The 24,250-nt window shown below is 35.4% G+C and overlaps 1 long non-coding RNA gene across 2 annotated transcripts in view; it reads right to left on the bottom strand.

The window, feature by feature from the left end:
- LOC133251705 (uncharacterized) overlaps positions 1-4,496 on the bottom strand; it is a 55,079-nt gene extending 50,583 nt beyond the window's left edge. Inside the window, exons 1-2 of one of the 2 annotated variants that reach the window (XR_009737745.1) lie at positions 4,358-4,496; positions 4,169-4,263 (exon numbers count right to left, since the gene is read on the bottom strand). This is a non-coding gene — a long non-coding RNA (uncharacterized LOC133251705). The remainder of the gene's footprint in view (positions 1-4,168; positions 4,264-4,357) is intronic. The other variant, XR_009737746.1, reaches the window with a different exon arrangement.
- Positions 4,497-24,250: the final 19,754 nt, after the last annotated feature.

Raw genomic sequence — 24,250 nt, 5'->3', positions numbered from 1 at the left:
TCAAGAAGCTTTTTAGTTCCTCTTCACTTTCTGCCATAAGGGTGGTGTCATCTGCATATCTGAGGTTAATGATATTTCTCCCAGCAATCTTGATTCCAGCTTGTGCTTCTTCCAGCCCAGAGTTTCTCTGATGTACTCTGCATAGAAGTTAAAGAAGCAGAGTGACAATATGTAGCCTTGACATACTCCTTTTACTATTTGGAACCAGTCTGTTGTTCCATGTCCAGTTCTAACTGTTGCTTCCTGACCTGCATACAGGTTTCTCAAGAGGCAGGTCAGGTGGTCTGGTATTCCCATCTCTTTCAGAATTTTCCACAGTTTATTGTGATCCACACAATCAAAGGCTTTGGCATAGTCAAAAAACAGAAATTGATGTTTTTCTGGAACTCTCGCTTTTTCCATGATCCAGCGGATATGGGCAATTTCATCTCTGGTTCCTCTGCCTTTTCTAAAACCAGCTTTAACATCTGCAAGTTCACGGTTCACATATTGCTGAAGCCTGGCTTGGAGAATTTTGAGCGTTACTTTACTAGCGTGTGAGATGAATGCAATTGAGTTTGAGCATTCTTTGGCATTGCTTTTTTTGGGATTGGAATGAAAATGGACCTTTTCCAGTCCTGTGGCCACTGCTGGGTTTTCCACATTTGCTGGCATATTGAGTGCAGCACTTTCACAGCATCATCTTTTAAGATTTGAAATAGCTCAACTGGAATTCCATCACTTCCACTAGCTTGTTCGTAGTGATGCTTTCTAAGGCCCAGTTGACTTCACATTCCAGGATGTCTGGCTCTAGGTCAGTGATCACACCATCGTGATTATCTTGGTCATGAAGATCTTTTTGTACAGTTCTTCTGTGTATTCCTGCCACCTCTTTTAATATCTACTGCTTCTGTTAGGTCCATACCATTTCTGTCCTTTATTGAGCCCATCGTTGCATGAAATGTTCCCTTGGTATCTCTAATTTTCTTGAAGATGTCTCTAGTCTTTCACATTCTGTTTTTTACCTCTGTTGTTTCTACTCGGTGTATACAAAACCTTCAAAATTCTTAAGTTCTAAATGTCAAATAAGACATGAGAATTAAAGGGTTAACTGACAATATTAAATACTATAGATCTTCTTAAAGAATACAAGGATCAGTATAATATAATAAGTACAGATGAATCATTTAAGTTCAAAAATATGCTGATTATTGGTGGAAAATGAAAGTAATAAGAAAATGCAGTTTATTTTTGATTGGCCAGTGTGGTGGAAGACAGATGGAAATCTAAAGTTTGCCACAATGATTATTACATGGAGGTAAATATGTCAAGGAATTTCAAGGAGTTATTTCTAATCAAGAATAAACATTATATAGCTTTTCTTTTGAAAGGTTGTTGTTGAATCACGCGAATACACCAGGATTCTTGGCCCCCGGAGGAGAAGAATTCAATCCGGGGCCAGAGACGAGGCTTGATCGCTCAGAGCTTTTGTGTAATAAAGTTTTATTAAAGTATAAAGGAGATAGAGAAAGCTTCTGACATAGGCATCAGAAGGGGGCAGAAAGAGTACCCCCCTGCTAGTGTTTAGCTGGATGTTATATAGTCACTAGCAGTCTGTTAATGAAAGAAAGGAATGTCTTAAAATTCAGAATGGCACCAGGCCCCTCACCCATAAGATGCATTTTGGGATAAATGGTTTATCCTGGGCCATAAAATGATTAACTTGAATCTTGAAGAAGGGCAGACCACCATACAAATAGTTTCATTTACATAGATTAGGGGAACAATATCCATACTGGTTTGTCAAGTAGGTTCTGGGCCAAGAGGCGGAACCGACTTGGAGACAGAGTTTTGGGGTAAAGGCATAGTACATTAGCATAGCTTAAGACAAACATTTCCATAAGAAAAAGGCATTGGTTATCTCTAGACTCGAGAATAGCTAACTTCAGGCGAAACCGGGTGTCATTATGGCAACACAATATTTTAAGAGAAACCTCCCTTTAAATTTGTATAGAGAAGGAAAAAATATTGCTAGTTTGTTTCCTCCTGCCGCTTAAGAGAGATAAAAATGTCTGACACTTGCAGGCTATTTCCTCTATTGGAGACCCCTGGCCTTCCTGCCTGTTACCCTCTCACTTTTAGTAGAACATAATTCTTTCATAAAATGAGTTAACTGACCTAATTAATGACCAGGTATTTTCATGGCCTACATTATTTAGAGATTTTAATAGCAATGTACCTCTAAATGAGCCTTCCCAGGTGGTGCAGTGGTAAAGAATCCTCCTGCCCAGTGCAGGAGACATCAGAGATGTGGGTTTGATTCCTGGGTCAGAAGATCCCATGGAGGAGGATACAGTAACCCACTGCAGTATTCTTGCCTGGGAAGTCCCATGGACAGAGGAGCTTGGCGGGCTACAGTCCACGGAGTCACAAAGGGTCACACACAGCTGAGGGACAGCATGCACGCATGTACGTTTTTAAAGCTATTTTAACTCATACAAACCCCTTCCTCTTGAGATACTGAGTACTAAGAACATCTTGAATAGTGTACTGTGATGAGTTCATGCGATTGTTTTTTTTTTTTTGGAAGGGGGAGGAGTGTTATTCCCATATTCTTGTGTTTAAGAGCTGACAGAAAAACTGTGTTCACATGCTTAAAGAAATTAAAATTCCATAGCAGAAATGGCCAGAATTATGCTCAAAATACTTGAAATATTCTTCCCTTCTGCTGTTTTTCTTTCCATATATATACATATATATATATGTGTGTATATATATATATATGTCTTGAAAGTCTCAGTTTTTCTTTAGATGTATCTATTTGAAAATTTAGAAAAATGCAAAAGACACATACCCTTGTAATTAAAAAATATTTAGAAAATTTTTTCATAGTGTAAGCTGGTTAATTAAAATAGCAATGCAGAAATATTATAACTGCAGTCCAAAAGTCCTCCTGACTTTGTGCAAGTAAAGGTTGATTTAAATGACCTGAGTATTGACTACACATAAACACATCAAAGGATTCTTAAAAGTTAGCTCTATGCTTCTGGATATACATTTCAGAGTTTGTGGCCCTTGGAGATCATGGGAATACTTTGAAAGAAATCAGAAACCAGCCTGGCTGGGAGGCTTTCAGAAGATTCTCTTCGCATTTAGAAAATTTAGAAAAGTCTCCAGGCATTTATAAAATTCCTTTGATATTATGATGTCTAATAAGACATTATGGGAGCTAAGACTATATATCCCCAATCCTAGCTCCTTGGTGGACATAATGAATAAGGTTTGCAGGAGGAAAAAAAGGCAAGATTTCACTCTGATTGCAATTTTAAGTACTATTTAAAATCTTCTACTTAATACCATAAGACCTCATATCACTGAAAATAATAGGGATGGGGATCAATGTTTTGAGAAAATCAGCCTGCCCCATGTATCATTCACCTTACCTTGGAAATACTTAGGTCTACATTTTTGACCGACTCTCTGTCAAATATCAAGCATCAGTAAATCACACAGTTGCCCAATATTACAATTGTGGTTACATAAAAAGGGAGAGGCAAGTTAAATACATAAAGGTAAAACGGGAACAGATGCTCAAGTAACTGTCTATTAGTGGATTTTTGAAAATCAGTTGTCATCTATAGCTTAAACTGCATTAATTTGCTCATCAGCCGTTTTGGCTGAAAAGCAACAATTTTATGCATTTATTAGTTTTTTTTTGTTGCTGTTGACAAATTATCAAAACTTTAGTGACTTAAAACAATAAAAAAAAATCATTATCTTACCTCTTTGGAGGTCAGAAATCTGAAATGGGTCTCACTGGCTAAAAGCAAGATGTCAGAAGGATTGGGTTCCTTCTATAGAAGGTGTAGAAAATAATCAATTTCCTTGCATTTTTCAGCTTTTAGAGACCACCTGCTTTCCTTGACTCAAGACCTCTTCCTCCTCCTGCAATGCTAGCAGCACAGCATCTTTGTCTTTGACTCTAGCTCTTTAGCCTCATTCTTCCATTTACAAGAACCCTCATGGTTACATTGGGCCCAACAAGATAATCTAGGATAACTCTCCCCATCTCGGAGTCAGCTGATAAATAACCTTAGTTGTATCTGTAGCCTTCATCTATTAAATAAGATTATTTGGGATCTCAGCTCTCAGTACTTTTCCTCTAATGATTTCTGTAGATTTCTATTACCTTTACCACTGGGAACAGCAAAGGGGTAGTGTTGATTTTCCGTATAACCATTGCTACATTTCCTGGAGGGAGCATTTCTCTGAAACAGTAGAGCCCTAAGTGAAGCAAAAAGAAATCAGAATGCTATACAGAGGACATTAGGTTTAATAATGAGAAGCAGAATTCCTTTTTATATCCCTTAGGCATTACCTGGACCTACATTCTGGCTGTAGATGAAAGAGCACTGTATACCGATCAGTGGTCAAAGCATGTAGAACAGTAGGTAGGAGACCTCAGCTTTGTAGTGTTGTCTCCTAGCTGGCACAGCTATGGAATTTTCAATAGGTCATTCCATTGTTCCATCAGACCAGCTGCTTTGCATGATGTTAATAACATAAATCCAATGAGTGAGTCTTTTGTCTTACTTATTTGACATAAGACATATTTCAGTTCAGTTCACTCACTCAGTCGTGTCCGACACTTTGTGACCCCATGGACTGCAGCACCCCAGGCTTCCCTGTCCATCACCAACTAATTTTCTTCATATGAGTTGCATGTTACTGAGGCCCAGTGATTACTCAGGTAGATACATGAATATGTGTATTAACCAATTTATATTGTCTCCTTTATACTGTTACTTTATATGAGATTTCTGAGGAATGCTCAATTTCATAATTTTCCTGTGGTCCTTTTTTTTTCATATGTCAGATATCAGGCTCAGAGACATTGTCACGTATCTCAAATCAGAGTTAGTAAAGGGAAGAATACACTCGAGTCCTCATCTTCTAGCTGCAAGTCTAGTTCTCTGTGTGTGATACCAGGGTTGCTATCAGAAGAATGGATTAAATTATAACATTAAGAATAACTACTACTTATTAACATATTATGGGTTAATGTGCTTCCCTGGTGGCTCAGTCGGTAAAAAGTCTGTCTGCAATGCAAATGCGGGAGACCTGGGTTTGATCTCTGGGTTGGGAAGATCCCCTGGAGAAGGGAATGACAACCCACTCCAGTATTCTTGATTGGGGAAGTCCATGAACAGAAGAGTTGGTGGGCTACAGTCCATGGGGTCACAAAGAGTCAGACACAACTGAGTGACTAACACTTCACTTCATTGGTTAATGTAATAACACTTTGTATTTTCATATCCAAGATCATCCCCACACTTTTAAGTTAATTTTATACATTCCTTATCAAAGTGTAAATGCAAATGTTCACTTTACATGATATACCTCAATGAGTATATTTGACATCACAAAAAGTGTGATGCAAATTTATAAAGAGAAGGAATACTATAGATGTATTCAATTTAATAATATGGTCTAATGCACATATGTAACTTTTTGACACTAATAAGTTATAAATTTTAAGGAAATAAAGCTATTTTATGAATACTATTTAAAAAGCTACAATGGAGTTGTATTAATAAATATCTGAGAAAGAATTCAAACTGTCAGAAATATATAGTATGAATTCACATGGAAGGAAAATTATTTTATTTTTTAGATATAAGTAAATAATGCTGGTAGTTCATCATTATAGAAAGGATAAATTTTCTTAAAGATACAAGGCAAAATCTTATACTATCATAGGGTTCAGTCACTCAGTCGTGTCTGACTCTTTGTGACCCCATGAATCACAGCACACCAGGCCTCACTGTCCATCACCAACTTCCAGAGTTCACTCAAACTGATGTCCGTCGGTGATGCCATCCAGTCATCTCATCCTCTATTGTCCCCTTCTCCTCCTGCCCCCAATCCCTCCCAGCATCAGGGTCTTTTCCAATGAGTCAGCTCTTCGCATGAGGTGGCCAAAGTATTGGAGTTTCAGCTTTAGCATCAGTCCTTCTAATGAACACCCAGGACTGATCTCCTTTAGGATGGACTGGTTGGATCTCCTTGCAGTCCAAGGGACTCTCAAGAGTCATAGGGTTAAGAATCAATAACTTAGCTATGGGATTTAAATCTTTGACTCCTTATTAGAATCACTTAGAATAAGATGTAAATAAAAGCTATCTAAAATATTTCACCATGCTCAGAGCATGGTGCTCTGATATTTAAATGGAAATCAATAGAAAGGTAATTGGTAAAGAGAAATATATATATATATATATGTATATGTGTGTATATATATACACACAGACATAACTTTTTTAAGATCACAACAAAAATCTTTAAAGCTTAGCTATTGAAAGTTTTATAAGAGGAGAAAATAAAACCCTCTTTAGAAGATGACAGCTTAAAAGTTGTAACCACGTGTAGCTTGACAAGATAGGCACATGTAATTATATATGTGTGTATACATATGCATTGAAACAAACCAATCTGAAACAAAACTGTATGTGAACTGTTTGATATTCAAAGCACAGTCCATATAAAAGCACTTTAGCAGAGATTAGAGTAGCAAACACCTTGCTGAGGAGACAGGCACTGATTTGGGGACTAGCCCTTAAAACAATTACTAATCTATCAGAATTTTGTACGTAGGATATAATCTCTGGTTTATCAGGATGAGTCTTGAGGCACTGCAGATTTATTGTTCTATTAGTAATAGTATTGAATAATGCTATTTTGTATTTTAACTTATATGGGGTCTAAATCTTGTGGTTCAAATCCAAAAAAATGTTTCCAGAAAGAATGTCACATTAGCTTTCTCATCTGAAAAAACAATTAATTGTCACAGATTAATTCATATACATATATGGATACATACATTCATTCTGTTATCCACTTTTGGCTTTGTTATCCATTTCATTAGTAAAGGCATCATATGTGTTAAAAGCAAACCATTTTCCAAGAACTTTGAGGCATTTTCTCATTTATTTTCGTACAATTTATTGACGTAGATAAGGTAAATTTCATCATGTTAAAATGAGTAAAAACAGACTTTAGGAACATTAAGGTATGAAGCTTAAGGACGTGAAATTGAAGTGATCAAACAGACAAATACTTAGAACTTCTGGTGACATACCAGTGTTCTTGGCATTTCGGAGTCCTGCTCCATTTGCTTTCTGTCTGCTATGAGCGTGAACTTCACTTGGACCTTTTGTGTGGCTTTGTTCTTGACACAAAAATGTAGCAGCCCCAGGATTTGTCACTTGACGCAATAAACCAAAAGCATGATTCTATTACAAACCCTGTTTTAATTTCAAGAGAGAAAGTGGGCCACCAATAATATGATTACTGAAAACAATTTAAGTTTCTCTGTCTCTGTCTGCCCATTATTATGCTGTGTGTTGTGTCTAGGATATAAACCAACGGGAACTTACAAACGAATATCTGCGCTGAAAGCCATTTGGAATAGTTGTTTTCTGTGTTGTAAACCTACCACTGAGACACAGCTAAGGTCGTTTGCTTCATTTAGCTATTGTTAGAGATGGCTTTTAAATGCAATCTTGTTTTATAATTGTATAAAATATTGAGATGAGACCAAAGTCATAGTAAATTTTCAAATTCCAGTGTCTTTGTTATCCATATCCTGCTAAACCTTATGATAATTTTGTTGATCATGCTTCAGTTTTCCACTGTTAACCTAATGAAAGCAAATATGTATATACATCTATTATATATTACCCCTTTCCTAGGTTCATGTTAGCATAAAATATTATAAAAATAGTGGCACAATATACACCTTTTTTCTTCATCCTGCTTTCTCACTTAGTATTCTTGTGATCTACTTTGCATAAAGTGTTCCGCATTCCTTTTACATCTGAATAATTTCCATTATGTAGATAAACCATATCTCATTTAACCAGTTTCCTGCTGGCAGACATTTAGATGTCTATGTTTCTAGAATGTTGCCATTATAAAAATGTTAATGAATATTTTACAAAATATAACTTTGTAAAAATTACTAGAAGTATTACTGCTGACTTAAAGGGTAAAATATTTATGGGATTTTGCTAAATGTTGGCAGGCAGATTTCTTTCTATAGGGTTGTACCATTTAACATTTCATAATCTTGGCAATGGAGTGCTATCAAACTCTTGGATCCTACCATTCTGATAGCAAAGACTTGGTATTCTAATGTATTCATAGTTAATTTTTCATATTTTATAAGGAAATTAACCATGTTTTCATATGGTTAAGAGCTATTTGTTTTTCTTTTGGAGCCGTTATCTGCAAATCTCTAGCCAATTCTCCAGGATAATTGTTGGCTCACTTAGTTTCTATTTTTAGAAGATATGTATGTATTAAATGGGAATATAAATCAGGAATGTTGTTTTCCCAATTAGTCATTTAAAAATTTTATTCATGGTGGTTTGATTTGTCATATATAGTGGTTTGATTTTGTCTTATTCTTCATATAGTCAGAAGTTAAATGTGTCAGCATTTACTTTCTTGTAATGATTTGTAATCATACATTTGTGATCACTTTCTGATTTGTAATAATAGTTAAAGTTTTTGTCAGTTCTGAAGCATAGTTATTTACTCAAATACTACTACTTGTATATTTCCTTTTTTTATGTTTAAATTTCTTATACATTTGACTATGTCTTATGTGATGCTTCGTATAACTACTTTCATTTTTCATGACTAGTCCTTCCCAAACTTTCTATTAAAAATGAAGCATATTTTCCAACTTAAGATGATACCCTTATGTATCAAATTACTGAATTTTCATTTTTGTTTTAATTTCAGGTTTTCTATTCTTAACAACAACTTATCTGATAATTTATATAACAGACTCCTTGAATGGCAGAGCTGTGCCCTCACTTCCCTCTACCTTCTTATTTTGTTAGTGTTTTCCTGGCTAGTCTTGCTTTTCGCTTTTGCTTTTTCAAATGTGATAGTTTATCATCTTGTCCAGCTAAAAAAAGAACAAACACAATCAATACCATCTTTATTGAGATTGCCATTGTCACATCTTTAAGTTGTTTGCTCTTCCCTTGCAAGAACTTGGAATCCATTTCCATTTTTTTCACCTCTCTCTTCAAGTGTTTTATAGTTTTCTTATACAAGTTTGGCAGCTCTTTTGCTAAGTTTACCTATATGTGTTTGTTTTCTTTTTCTTTCTCCTTTTATGTCTTCTACTTCTTTCTCCTCCTCCTTCTTCTTTGTGTTATATAAACATCTCTGTCCTTATGTTGATTAGAATTATTTTTAAAAGTGCAGAAAAATAGAATTATCCTGATAGCTCTTTAAAAAACTATTAAATAACTTAAAATTTGAACTATATTGCTATTTATATTTGTTTATATTTTGAACTATATTGCTATTTATATTTGTTTATATCGCTATTTATATATTTATTTATATTTGCTATTTTTATAAAAATAGCAAAAGTATATGTCTAATTCTTATAACCCACTGGGAATATACATTCCTACCAAAAAGATTCAATCAGTAGAGTATAAAGAAGGAAAGTTGTAAAGAAAACTATAAATTGTGATATTGCATTGTTTATGTGTTTGTATTAAAATCTGCAAACATCTTAGCAAATAAGGAGCCTTTGGAGAAATGGTTATAAAGTCCTTTGCACTTTTCTCACTTTTTGGGAGATTATGCCCTTGAAGCACTATGAAGAGACATTTATAATTTCATAAAGACTTTAAATTTATTTTAATGGTTTTCCTAATGTTTTAACTAAATATAAAATAAAAGACCATAAGGACCTAGTTTTCTTATTTTTATATAGACATTTCTTCCTGGGTACTCTTTCAAAATTCTTCACGTCTATCTAAACTGAGTAAGTGAAAATGTATAGCTTTGATGTCTGTGTTCTCAGTGGCTCAGTCTCCGTGGATGTTGAGACGCTCTGGACTATAGCTCCCCCACCAGGCTCCTCTGTCCTTGGAATTTTCCAGGCTAAGATTCTGAACTCGGTTGTCATTTCCTTCTCCAGTAACTTTGATAGCCTCCTTAAAAAAAAAAAAAAGTAATCAGTCTTATAGATTTTAAATATAGAGTGATACCTCTTATCCTTTATAAACAAATAGTAAAAGAGCTCTTGTTACAACCACAACAGTTTCAAGAGGATTTCAGTCTACATAGCTAGCTTTAAAACCATAGCTTCTAATATGTTTAGCCCTTGTAGGAACTCAGTTTTGGTAAGTACAAATTTCCTGGCAGTGTATCTAAACTTAGCCTTTTCTAGAACTCTTCTTACACCTACAAATGACTGTGTTCTCTCATGTTTAATACATAAAATAAATCTGCATAAGAAGTGAGTTGTTTTATCATTGTATGATGTACGTGTGATTTTTTTAAATCTAGAACAGATTAGATTACAAGCAAAATGTCTCTGGACTGTATAATTTATGTAGTTTTTTTAAAAGAAAAACCTCCTTCATAATTATATCATTAAAAGGAACATAGGATATATTAAAATTCAGCTTTACATGAGGAACTGATCATACATTTTATCATTTCCTGTTTTCAGTGTAAGGTTTTGCAAGAAATGGAATAATTCTTTGTAGTAGAAGTCAGAACCACAGTGATAACTATAAATATTTCAGTTGCTATTAATGGAGAAATCCATTGATAGATTACAATGTAGGAAAATCACAGTAGTTATTTTGTTATCTTCTGTTTTGTTTCAGAATATTTAACTAACATAAAGTCATGAATCTCATATTTAAATGTGAAGGAATAAGGACAATGTTGGTTATTTTTTATCACTGTAAATACAGTGCCTGATGCAGTGCCTGGCATGTTATATGTGTTCAAATATATTTTGGACTAAGTAAATGGCCATGGTTGTCAAGCTCTTACTATCCAAAAGAATTATTTTACTCATCTTATGGGAGGATAGGAAGTGTATTTACATATTCAAGAACAAGACACTAGTAAAAGCTAGATTGTAATTGCTAGTATAATCTCAAGTACTTTCTTTATATAGGATGTAGATCTTTTTTTTTTTTTTTTTTTGATATCTCATTGTGGTTTTTTTTTTTTTTTTTATTCTTCCAATTTTATTTTATTTTTAAACTTTACATAATTGTATTAGTTTTGCCACATATCAAAATGAATCCGCCACAGGTAGATCTTAAACCAGCAGTCCCCAAACTTTCTTTGGCACCAGGGACCAATTTGATGGAAGACAGTTTTTCCACAGGCTGGGGTGGGAAGGATGGTTTCAGGATGAGTTAAGTGCATTTCATTTATTGTGCGCTTCATTTCTAATCTAATACTGCTTCTAATCTGATAAGAGATACTGGTCTGGTCTGGGAGGTTGTGGACCCCTGCCTTAAAGAAGGAAATATTTAAATGGACATAAGGAGTTAAATATTTATTCTTAAATAATGAGGATTTTATTCAAAATGCTCAGGATTGAAATAATATTTTTCTTTCTTATTGGAGGCTAATTACTTTACAATATTGTATTGGTTTTGCCATACATCAACATGAATCTGTCATGGGTGTACATGTGTTCCCCATCCTGAACCCCCCTTCCACCTCCCTCCCCATACCATCCCTCTGGGTCATCCCAGTGCACCAGCCCCAAGCATCCTGTATCCTGCATCGAACCTGGACTGGCGGTTTGTTTCTTATATGATATTGTACACTGTCAATGCCATTCTCCCAAATCATCCCACCCTCTCCCTCTTTCACAGAGTCCAAAAGACTGTTCTATACATCTGTGCCTCTTTTGCTGTCTTGCATAGATAGGGTTATCATTACCATCTTTCTAAATTCCATATATATGCATTAGTATACTGTATTGGTATTAATTATTAATTAAAATATTTTTAGAGTATAGTTGATTTGCAATATTTTATGTTTTAGATGTACAGCATAGTGATTCAGCATTTTACAGATTATAGTCCATTAAAAGTTACAAGTATGTTGTTCTTGTTGCCTCAAATATCTGTCCTTCCTCTGTGAATTTATCAAATAAATGTCAATTTCTCAAAACTTAATGCTTAATATTTTTCAAATTGAAGTGCACCATATGCACTGATTTTCTTAACTGTAAATGTATCTTATGCAGAGTTTTTATCTTAGTTATGCTGTGCCTTTTTTTGATTCTGTAAGTAAATAATAATAACTTGCTATTGCTATACAACATAGTTAAAAACTGCTAGAATACACTAAAACAAAAATCTTTGCAGAACATTTTGTTTCAATAACTATTCTGTAAATATATATCAAGTATCAGTATCTCTAAACCTTGTATTTACAGCCAAAATTAATTAGGCAATTTTCCATATAAAATGTGCATTTTTATTATAGTACTATAGTTTATAAACTTTCTTAGCTAAAAGTTTATAATAAACTATATTCTTTTCATTCATTAAAAATTGTTACATGATATTGGCTATAATTTCTTGTGTTATACAATATATCTCTGTTGCTTATATATTTTATACATAGTAGTTTATAGCTCTTATTCTCATAGCATTAATTTGCCTGTACTTCATTCTATTTCCCTTTTGGTAAACACTGTTTTGCTTTCTATATATGTGAGTCTTTTTCTATTTTGCAAATATATTCATTTAAATTAAGAGGAACCAGAGATCAGATTGTTAACATTCATTAGATCATAGAAAAAGCAATAGAATTTCAGAAAAAACATCTACTTCTGCTTCATTGACTATGCTAAAGCCTTTGACTCTGTGAATCACAACAAACTGTGGAAAATTTGTAAAGAAATGGGAATACCAGATTGCTTGCCTCCTGAGAAGCTTGTATGCAGGTCAAGAAACAATAGTTGCAACCGGTCATGGAACAATGGACTGATTCAAAATTGGGAAAGGAGTCGGTTAAGGCTATATATTCTCACTCTGCTTATTTAACTTCTATTCAGAGTAAATCATGTGAAATACCAGGCTGGATGAATTACAAGCTGGAATCAAGACTTCTGGGGGAAATATCAACAATCTCAGATATATAGACGATACCACCATAATGGCAGGAAGCAAAGAAGAACTAAAGAGCTTCTTGTTGAAGGTGAAATAGGAGAGTGAAAAAGCTGCCTTAAAACTCAACATTCAAAAAACTAAGATCATGGCATCCAGTCCCATAGCTTCATGGCATATAGATGGGTAAAAAGTGGAAATAGTGACAGAATTTATTTTCCTCTCTGTGGACAGTGACTGCAACCATGAAGTTAAAAGGTGCTTGCTTCTTAGAATAAAAGTTATGACAAACCTAGATAGCATATTAAAAAGTTGAGACATCACTTTGCTGACAAAAGTATAGTCAAAGCTATGGTTTTTCCAGTAGTCATGTATCGATGTGAAAGTTCAACTATAAAGAAGGCTGAGTTCCAAATAATTTCTGCTTTTGAACTGTGGTGTTGGAGAAGACTCTTGAGAATCCTTTGAACAACAAGGAGATCAAACCAGTCAATCCTAAAGGAAATCAACCTTGAATATTCATTGGAAGGACTGATGTTGAAATGCCAATATTCTGGCCTCCTGATGTGAAAATCCGACTCATTGGAAAAGACCCTGATGCTGAGAAAGATTGAAGGCAGGAGGGAAGGGATCAACAGAGGATGAGACAGTTGATGGCATAACTGACTCAATGGACATGAACTTGAGCAAACTCTGGGAGACAGTGAAGGGCAGAGAAACCTGGCCTGCTGTAGTTAATGGGGGTCACAAAGAGTAGGACATTACTGAGTGACTAAACAACAAAAACATATTATTATTTTTTAGATTCTACACATTTTTAGATTTAGTTTCTTTCTCTCTCTCTGATTTATTTCACTAAGCCTAATACTCTCTAGATCCATCCACACTGTTCCAAATTCATAATTTCATTCTTTCTTTGTGGCTGACTCATATTCCACTGCATATATAAACCACTTCTTTGCCTATTTATCTGTTAATGGACCATTGGGTCGCTTCAATACATGGGCTATTACAAATAACGCAGCTACGGACATTAGGGTGCATATATCATTTTGATATGTGGTCTTACGCCAGTTTTTATTGGAATATTTATTTTTTAACTTTTTGTTTGGTATTGAGGTATAGCTGATTAACAAACAATGTTGTGATGGTTTCAGGTGAACAACAAAGAGACCTATCCATACATATACATGTATCCATTCTCCTCGGACTCCCCCCACCCAGACTGCCACAAAACATTGAGCAGAGTTCCATGACTCAGTAGGTCCTTGTCAGTTATCCACTTCAAATACAGCAGTGTGTACATGTCCATCCCAAACTCCCTAACTATCCTTCTTCCCCATCCTTCCCACCAGCAACTATAAGCTCCTTCACAAAGTCTGTGAATCTGTTTTTGTACATTTGTAACCTTTCTTTGTAGATGCCACATGTGAGAGATGTCATACAATATTTCCCCTCCTTTGTCTGACTTATTTCCTTCAGTATGAGACTCTCTAGGTTCATCCATGTTGCTGCAGCTGACATTATGTCATTCGTTTTAATGGCTGAATATTCTTCCCTTGAATATATGCACCACATGTCTTTGTCTATCCCTCTGTTAATGGACATTTAGTTTGCTTTCAAGTCTTCACTGTTGTAAATAGTGCTTCAGTGAAGATTGGGGTCCATGTGTCTTTTGGATCATGTTTTTCTCCAGATGATATGCCCAGGAGTGGGACCACAGGGTCAGAAGATAGCTCTATTTGGTGTTTTGTAAGGAACCCTAATACTGGTCTCATAGTCACTGTACCAATTTACACTCCCATCAACAGTGTAGGAAGGTTCCCTTCTCACTGCACCCTATCCAGCATTTGTTTTTTGTGGATTTTTTGATGATAGTCATTCTGGCTAGTGTGAGGTGCTACCTCATTGTAATTTTGATTTGCATTTCTCTAAAAATAGTGTTGTCGAACATCTTTTCATGTGCCTATTGGCCATCTGTATGCCTTCTTTGGAGAATGTCTGTTGAGTCCATCTGCCCATTTTTGGAGTGTGTTGTTTGTTGGATGCTGTTAAACATCATGAGCTATTTGTAAATTTTAGAAACTAATCCCTTGTCAGTCACATCATTTGCAAATATATTCTCCCAGTCTGTGGGTTGTCTTTTCATTTTGTTTGTTTCCTTTGCTATGTGAAAGCTTTTGAGTTTAAGTAGGTCCCATTTGTTTATTTTGGTATTATTTCCATTATTCTGGGAGACAGATCAAAAAAGATACTGCTGCAATTTATGTCACAGTATGTTCTGCCTGTGTTTTCTTCTAGCAGTTTTGTAGTGTCTGATCTCACATTGAGGTCTTTAATGGGATGTTTATTTTTTGATATTAGTATCATATAGTAGTATGAGCTATCCATATGTTTTGGACATGAATCTGTTACATCATTTATAAATATTATCTCCCATTCCATATGTTTTTCATTTTGCTGATGGCTTTCTTAGCTGTGTAAAGTTAAACTTGGAAGTTTACATAGGTCTCATTTTCTAACTTCTGTTTTCACATCTTTTGTCCTAGGAGAAAAAAATTTAAAAAGCTACAGTTTATGTCCAAGAGTGATCATCTATAAACTTGTCTAAAGATTTTTGTGACCTCAGGTCAAGCATTTAGGTTGTTGATACATTTTATTTGTATATGGTATAAGGAAATGTTCTAATTTCATTGATTAATATGTAGCTGTCCAGTTTTCCTGGCACCATTTGTTAAAGAGGCTCTCAGTTCTCCATTATATATTGTCTCCTTTGCTGTAGACTAATTTTCCATAGATTCACGGGTTTATTTTTGGATTCTGTATTCTGTTCCCTTATCTATGTGTCTGATTTTGCATCAGGATCATGCTGTTTTGATTACTGTAGTTTTGTAGCATAGTCTGAAGTCTGGGAGAGTGAAACCTCCAGCTTTGTTTTCTGGGGGGATGGTCAAGATTTCTTTGGCAATTCAGAGTCTTTTATGGTTCCATAAGAAGTTGTGGATTAATGGTTCTGGTTCTGTGAAAAATGTCATGGGTATTCTGATAGGGATTGTATTAAATCTATAGATTGCTTTGGATAGCATGATTACTTTGGATCCCATTTCTTTGTATCATCTTCAGTTTCCTACATCACTGTATTATAGTTTTCAGAGCATAAGTTTTTCACCTCTTTGGTTAAGTTTATTCCTAGGTATTGTAGTCTTTTCAATGTGATTTTAAAAAAGTTTTTTTTTTTTATTTTCTCATTTTGATAGTTAATTATTACAGTGTATAAATGAGTTTCTGTCTGTTATTCTTGTATATAGCAACTTTATTGAATTCATTTATCAGTTCTAGTAGTTTTGGCCTGGAGATGTTAGGGTTTTCTCCATAAACTATCATGTCATCTCCAAATAGTGACAGCTTTACCTCTTCCCTTCTAATTTGTTTGCCTTTATATTTGTCTGATTGCTGTGGCTAAGACTTCCAATACTATGTTAAATGAAAGTGACAAGAGTGAGCATCATTGTCTTTTTCCTAAATTTAGTGGAAGGCTTTCAGCTTTTCATCACTAAGTATTCGTGTTGGTTCTAGATTTGTTATAAATGGGATTTATTATGTTGAGATATGTTTTTTCCTTATACACTTTTACTGGTTTTTAACATGGATGGATGTTGAACTTTGTCAAAGGCTTTTTCTGAGACTATTGAAAACTCTGTGATTTCTACCCTTTTCCTTTTGTTCATGTGGTATTTCACATTAATTGACTTGCAAATGTTATATCATCCTTGTGACCTTGGAATAAATCCAACTCGATTGTAGTTTTTACATTATGGAATTTTTTACCTTTTTTTACCTTTTTTTACCCTTTTTACCCTTTTTACATTGTGGAATTCAGTTTACTAATATATTGTTCTGAATTTCTACATCTATGTTCATCAAACACATACATATTTATCTGTAGCACATTTATCTTTTTCCGCTTTGACTCCATCCATGTATCTTTATCCACAAAAGCCAACTCCTATCACGTCCTTTGTTCTCAATTACTTGGTGTACTTTCCTCTCTCCTACACTCTTCCTCTCATAAATGCTTCATCTTGACCTTGGCATTAACATCACTCTCCAGCAATTCAAAATAACAAAGTTGATATCTAGCTTCATTCATATTTTCTTTTATCCTATTGAGAGAATGTTTTCACAAGTGTGTGTGTGTGTATGTATGTATGTGTGTGTGTGTACATCTTCATGTCAAAATTTAGAGTTTGTATGGTCAAAGTTATAGATTTTTCCAGTAGTGATGTAAGGATATGAGAGTTGTACCATGAAGAAAGCTGAGCATTGAAGAACTGATGCTTTCAAATTGTGGTCCTGGAGAAGCCTCTTGAGAGTCCCTTGGACAGCAAGGAGATTAAATCAGTCAATCTTCTAGGAAATCAACCCAGAATATTCATTGGAAGGACTGATTCTGAAGCTGAAGCTCCAATACTTTGACCACATGATGCAAACAACCGACTCTTTAGAAAAGACTGATGCTGGGAAGGATTGACAGCAGGAGAAGAAGGGCGTGACAAAGGATGAAATATTTGGATGGCATCACTGACTCAATGAACATGAGTCTGAGCAAACTCTGGGAGATGGTGAAGGACAGGGAAGCCTGGTTTGCTGCAGTCCATGGGGTCACAAATAGTCAGACATAACTTAGCAAGTGAACAACAGTAACAGAGGCTCTCAAAACTTTTTTTTCCTTCTGATTGAAAATAGCAAATATTGACTGAAATAATCCAAAATCAAAGAATCAAATTAGATTTGTAGTGTAGTAATTAGTAATATACAAATTAGTGATATACAAATTAGTGATATACAAAAAGTATATCACTAAAAATGCAAATATATGTGGAGAGAGAAAAGCTTTGCATTGATTTTTTGTTGTTTTTTTGCATTTGTCTGAAATTAACAAACCTTAACATTTTAAAACACACTGAGATATGGAAAAACTTGTATTAAAATCAAAACAAAATAAGCAAGCAAACAATTAAATTGGACAGATACCATACATTAGCAGCAACAGTAAAAAGACTGAGCATGCCAACTTATACATCACACTTTCTTCATCTTTCCTGTCGTTTATCAACACAAGTTGGAAGCACTGGTTACTGGACATTTGTTTCTTATTAATATTTTGAATATATTGTTAAGGCTAAGATATGATAAACAAAAATTTAAAGCTTGAGATTCATGAGATAATTCAAGATATTCTTGATAGTTCAGATGTTGAAATGACTAAAATACACAACAAAGAACATTCATATACTGATGGAACATAAATTTCTTATAAGCCTTCTTAAAATGGTCAGCCTTTTAGCTCACTTTCCCTTTATTTTTAAAGTGTATATTTACCTTGTTAAACACTGTGTCGGCAAATGGTATTTACTAATATGAGTCACTCTGTGGACCTAAAGGTTGAACCTGATCGATGGTCCATCTGTAAACAAGACAAGGCTATCAGTAATCTTACGACATGGATGTCTATATTGGCTTCTTGTAATGCAGCCAGATGTACAGCCTACTAATGGAGAAGGAGGGCGTACATTATTGGTTAATGTTAGTGTTTGTGAATTATTCAATTTAGAACCGTATACTGTAATCATAAGACACTGAGATTAGATGCTGCCTCTGCAGGTTCCGATTAGAGGAAACATCATAGCATTTAACTTATTTTGCCTTCTGCAGTTACTTATTAGTTTGGTCTGCAGTCTGTCTTTTGAACTGCTTTTAACATCCACCTGCTTCCTGAAGACTACTCGAGCTAAGGTGTTTCCAAATCATGAATTGCCTTTTGATCTATAGCCCCATGTGCCAGGAATGTTTGTTTACATGCCAAACAAACTTCCTTGAGATATTAACAATGAAAACTCAGCCTCTATCCTAGCTGTCAGAGTGAAGCTGTGGGGTGGAGCGGGGTAGCGGGTGAGAACACGATTTGGAAGAAAAGGAACAGGAATAAATTAACACATCTTTGTCTTTTCCCTCTTTGACTCCATCCATGTATCCTCATCCACAAAAGCCAACTCATACTGTTTCTTTTGTTCACGATTACTTAGTGTCCTTTCCTCTCTCCTACACTCTTCCTGTCATAAAATGCTTCAACTTGACCTAAGCATAAACATCTCATAAATCAGACCGGACTTAGCGACTAAGCATAAACATCATTCTCCAGCAATTCAGAAAACAAACTTGCTATATAGCTTTATTTATATTTCCTTTTATCCTATTGAGAGAAAGACATGTTTATTTTGGGAACTGTTGGTAAGGCCTAGGATTTCATACAGTTAATTCACTAGAATTTCATAACTGTGTGAAATCAGGTAATGGTATCACTGGCTCAGTGGACATGAGTTTGAGCAAGCTCCAGGAGATGGTGAAGGCCAGGGAAGCCTGGCGTGCTGCAGTCCATGAGGTTGCAAAGAGTCAGACACGACTGAGCCACTGAACAATAACAATTCACTAGAGGCCAAAAACCTTCTGTGAAATTTTAACACAAATACAATTATTCTGATAAATAAGCTATTGTTCTGGGGAGATACCATGAAGCAAAGCATAGAATGGAATGTTGGGTTTTATTGCATTACTTTTGATTAAAATAAATCATCAAGTTTTTCTGTTAAAAAATAACTATTATTCAAAGAATAATACTTTCTCTTGAGACAAGATTTCCAGAAAGGCTTCCTTCTTACCTATCTCATAGTGAAAACCTAGAAATGATCTTTTATTCTATTCTGAACTAACTCTTTATTGAATTTTTTATATTAGTATGTATTGCTGTATTTACTGTGAACACCAGGATCTTAATACATACGTAAATGCAAACATTTGAATTTATCCTACCATTTTCACACACACACACACTCATGTACACATACATGTGTGTTATGTGTATGTGTGAGTAGCTTTTAAGTCTTTTGCAGTCTATACATCATATGTCTATTCTGGGGTATTCCTCATTGTACCTGATAAAGGAACAAAAATTTGTTGAATGGATATATACATTAATGTATCAATTATAGTCATTTCAGTAGAAACCTGGTTTAGTTATTTTAAAGTGGTCTTAGTCCTGACTGGGTATAATAAAAATGTTAGCTTATTTTGTCTTATAGGAGAATCAGAAGAAATGTATGTTTAACCAAATATAGAGCTTACATAATAGTTAGATATTTTCTTAATTTTTTGTCATAGCCATTAACTAGCACAATTTTCTTCAAAATGACTTAAAGAGCAAAAAAAAAAAATTCAAGTGCCTTTAATAAATATTTTACATGACTGTGTGAGTGAAGAAACATTAAGAGCACTGCTAATATTAGTCTTTTCTTTGAATGCTGTCAAAGATGATTTAACTTCAATTAATATTGCACTTTTGACTCAGGACTTGTCAAAGATTTCATTTTATCATCTCTGAACTTGCCCCTAGACATAGATAGAAAAATAGACAGTAATAATCATTAAACATGAAAGGCAGCACATTTCCCTATAAAGAGCAAAGTGTCATAGGGGAAGGGTTAGGAGCAAGCACATAATGATAAATACATTGACAGTTTGCTTTTAAGGAATCAACATTCTTCAGCATTTGCCAGCAGGAACCAGGCACTGTGACAGGAGAACAAAGTGGCAGATGGACCCTTCTTTCCTTTAATAAACCAGAATAGAACGAATGAAATAAAGAGGAAAATATGTTGAGTTAAAATCAGATACTTAACTTTAGAAATTAAATAGATCAGTTTAGCAATTACTGTTGTTGTTCAATTTCTCAGTTGTGTCCGAATCTTTGCAACCCCATGGACTGCAGCATGCCAGGCTTGCCTGTCCTTCACTGTCTCCTGGAGTTTGCTCAAACTCATATCCACTGAAACAGTGATGCCATCCAACCATCTCATCCTTTGTCGTCTCCTTCTCCTCCTGCTTTCCATTTTTTCAGCCATCAGGATCTTTTCCAATGAGCTGGCTTTTCACATCAGGTTGCCAAAATATTGGAGCTTCAGCATCAGTGTCCAGTAAATATTCAGGGTTGATTTCCTTTAGAATTGACTGGTTTGATCTCTTTGCAGTCCAAGGGAGTCTCAAAAGTCTTCTCCAATACCATAGTTGGAAAGCATCAGTTCTACAGCGCCCAACCCTCACATCCATACATGACTACTGGAAAAACCATAGCTTTGACTAGACAGATGTTTGTCAACAAAGTAATGTCTCTGGTTTTTAAAGCGCTGTCATGGTTTTTCATAGCTTTTCTTCCAAGGAGCAAGCATCGTAATTTCATGGCTACAGTCACCATCTGCAGTGATTTTGGAGCCCAAGAAAATAAAGTCTCTCATGTCTCCACTGTTTCCCCATCTATTTGCAATGAAGTGATGGGACTGGATGCTGTGATCTTAGTTTTTTGAATGTTGAGCTTTATGCCAGCTTTTTCACTCTCCTGTTTCACCTTCAACAATAGGCTCTTTAGTTCCTCTTCACTTTCTACCATAAGGGGGGTGTCATCTGCATATCTGAGGTTATTGATAGCAATTAGGAAAAAGGATATTTATAAAGGCAAACACACTTCCTTAGGGAACCTTCAAGTGGGCATCAGAACCCTAAGGATTTGCTTGTGCAAGACCGTGACAATTAAAATCAGTTTTAGTACTTTTTTCCCAGAATACCATTTTGTCCATACCATTTCTGTCCTTTATTGTGCCCATCTTCCCATGAAAATTTCCACTGAAGAGACCTCTAGTCTTTCCCAGTCTATTGTTTGGATCTAACAGAAGCAGAACATATTAAGAAGTGGTAAGAATACACAGAAGAACTATACAAAAAAGATCTTCATGACCCAGATAATCACGATGGTGTGATCAGTCACCTAGGGCCAGACATCCTGGAATGTGAAGTCAAGTGAGCCTTAGGAAGCATCAGTACGAACAAACCTAGCGGAGGTGATGGAATTTCAGTTGAGCTATTTCAAATCATAAAAGATGATGCTGTGAAAGTGCTGCACTCAGTATGCCAGCAAGTTTGGAAAACCCAGCAGTGGCCACAGGACTGGAAAAGTCAGTTTTCATTCCAATCCCTAATAAAGGCAATGCCAAAGAATGCTCAAACTACCACACAAGTGCTCTCATCTCACACACTAGCAAGGTGATGCTCAAAATTCTCTAAGCCAGGCTTCAACAGAACATGAATCATGAACTTCCAGATGTTCAAGCTGGATTTAGAAAAGGCAGAGTAACCAGATCAAATTGCCAACATCCACTGGATCGTGGAAAAAGTAAGAGAGTTCCAGAAAAACATCTATTTCTGCCTTATGGACTATGCCAAAGCCTTTGGCTGTGTGGATCACAATAAACTGTGAAAAATTCTGAAAGAGAAGGAATACCAGACTACCTGACCTGCCTCCTGAGAAATCTGTATGCAGGTCAAGAAGCAACAGTTAGAACTGGACATGGAACAACAGACTGGTTCCCAATAGGAAAAGGAGTACATCAAGGCTGTATATTGTTACCCTGCTTATTTAACTCCTATGCAGAGTACATCATGAGAAACGCTGGGCTGGAGGAAGCACAAGCTGGTATCAAGATTGCTGGGAGAAATATCAATAACCTCAGATATGCAGATGACACCACCCTTATGGCAGAAAGTGAAGAACTTAAGAAGTTGACTTCAAACTCAACATTCAGAAAACTAAGATCCTGGCATCCGGTCCCATTACTTCATGGGTAATAGATGGGGAAACAGTGGAAATAGTGACAGACTTTATTTTTCTGGGCTCCAAAATCACTGCAGATGGTGACTGCAGCAATGAAATTAAAAGATGCTTGCTCTATGGAAAAAAAGTTATGACCAACCTAGACAGCATATTAAAAATCAGAGACATTACTTTGCCAACAGATCCATCTAGTCAAAGCTATGGTTTTTCCATTAGTCATGTATGGATGTGAGAGTTGGATTATAAAAAAAAAGCTGGGCACCAAAGAATTGATACTTTGGAACTGTGGTGTTGGAGAAGACTCTTGAGAGTCCCTTGGACAGCAAAGAGATCCAACCAGTCCATCCTAAAGGAGATCAGTCCTGAATATTCATTGGAAGCACTGATGCTGAAGCTGAAACTCCAATACTTTGTCCACCTCATGTGAAGAACTGACTCATTGAAAAGACTCTGATGCTGGGAATGATTGAATGCAGGAGGAGAAGGGGACGACAGAGGATGAGATGGTTGGATGGCATCACCGACTCAATGGACATGAGTTGAGTAAACTCTGGGGGTTGGTGATGGACAGGGAGGCCTGGCATGCTGCAATCCATGGGGTCTCAAAGAGTCGGACATGACTGAGTGACTGGAACTGAACTGTCCCACAATAAGTACAGTTAGGATGAAATTCCCTATCACGGGAAAGACTTCTCCACCTTTTGACCTGTTTGCACTCTGGTTTGTTTCTTTCATGGTACATATCTGGGTTTACAAAATTGTAAAGAAAATATAACTCAGATTTTGAGATAAGCAGAATGTATCCCATCACACTGATACTTGTCAGCTGAAATATTTGAGACACCTCAACCATTAATGGGGATCATGACAGCATTATTACTGCCCCTCGCAGGCAAATATGTGAAATGGTATCTGGAATGTTCAGTAATTAATTTCTTCAACTATTTGAATCATTTCCTGTTTCTAGTATTAAGTTTTGTAATATATCTTTCATGATATTAAGTTTTAAAAATTCTGTAACATAAAGAATTACCAGAGCTTCTGATTCTTCCCAGTATGGATATTTTCCTCCAATAGTCTCCTTAGTTGAAGGCAAGGGTAAGCATGATGATCAAAATACCTAAAAAAAAAAAAAGGATCAGAAAAATTGTGCTGTGGATGTGGGCAGGGAAACTGAGTCACTTAGACTTACACTCCTATATACAAAATATGAGTAACCACTGCTTTACAAACAAAAACAGCCATTTCTGGCAAAATGAATATACCTTTGTGAGCTCCAATAGAACTTTAACCCAGTGAATTAAAGCCTTTGAATTAATGACATCCATAGTATATCGTTTAATAAAATGGATAGTAAACAAGTGGAAATATATGGTTGTAGACCCAAATTTTCAAACTGTCTCATATGTCTAAATTTTCATGTAAAATCTCACATCTTTCCTTATTAAAATCTTTCCCTTCCTGGAACTGAATCCTTTCTGATCCTTACAAAGCAGTTAATAAGCATCTTCCCTTCAGATGAGCTAACTACAACTTCATTTTGATTTTTAACAGCAAAAATAAGTTGACTTATTTTTTGTAATAT

This window comes from Bos javanicus, chromosome 7, assembly GCF_032452875.1.
Source record: "Bos javanicus breed banteng chromosome 7, ARS-OSU_banteng_1.0, whole genome shotgun sequence".
In the NCBI taxonomy this organism is placed as follows: Eukaryota; Metazoa; Chordata; class Mammalia; order Artiodactyla; family Bovidae; genus Bos; species Bos javanicus.
This window is presented reverse-complemented; position numbering and strand designations above follow the sequence as displayed.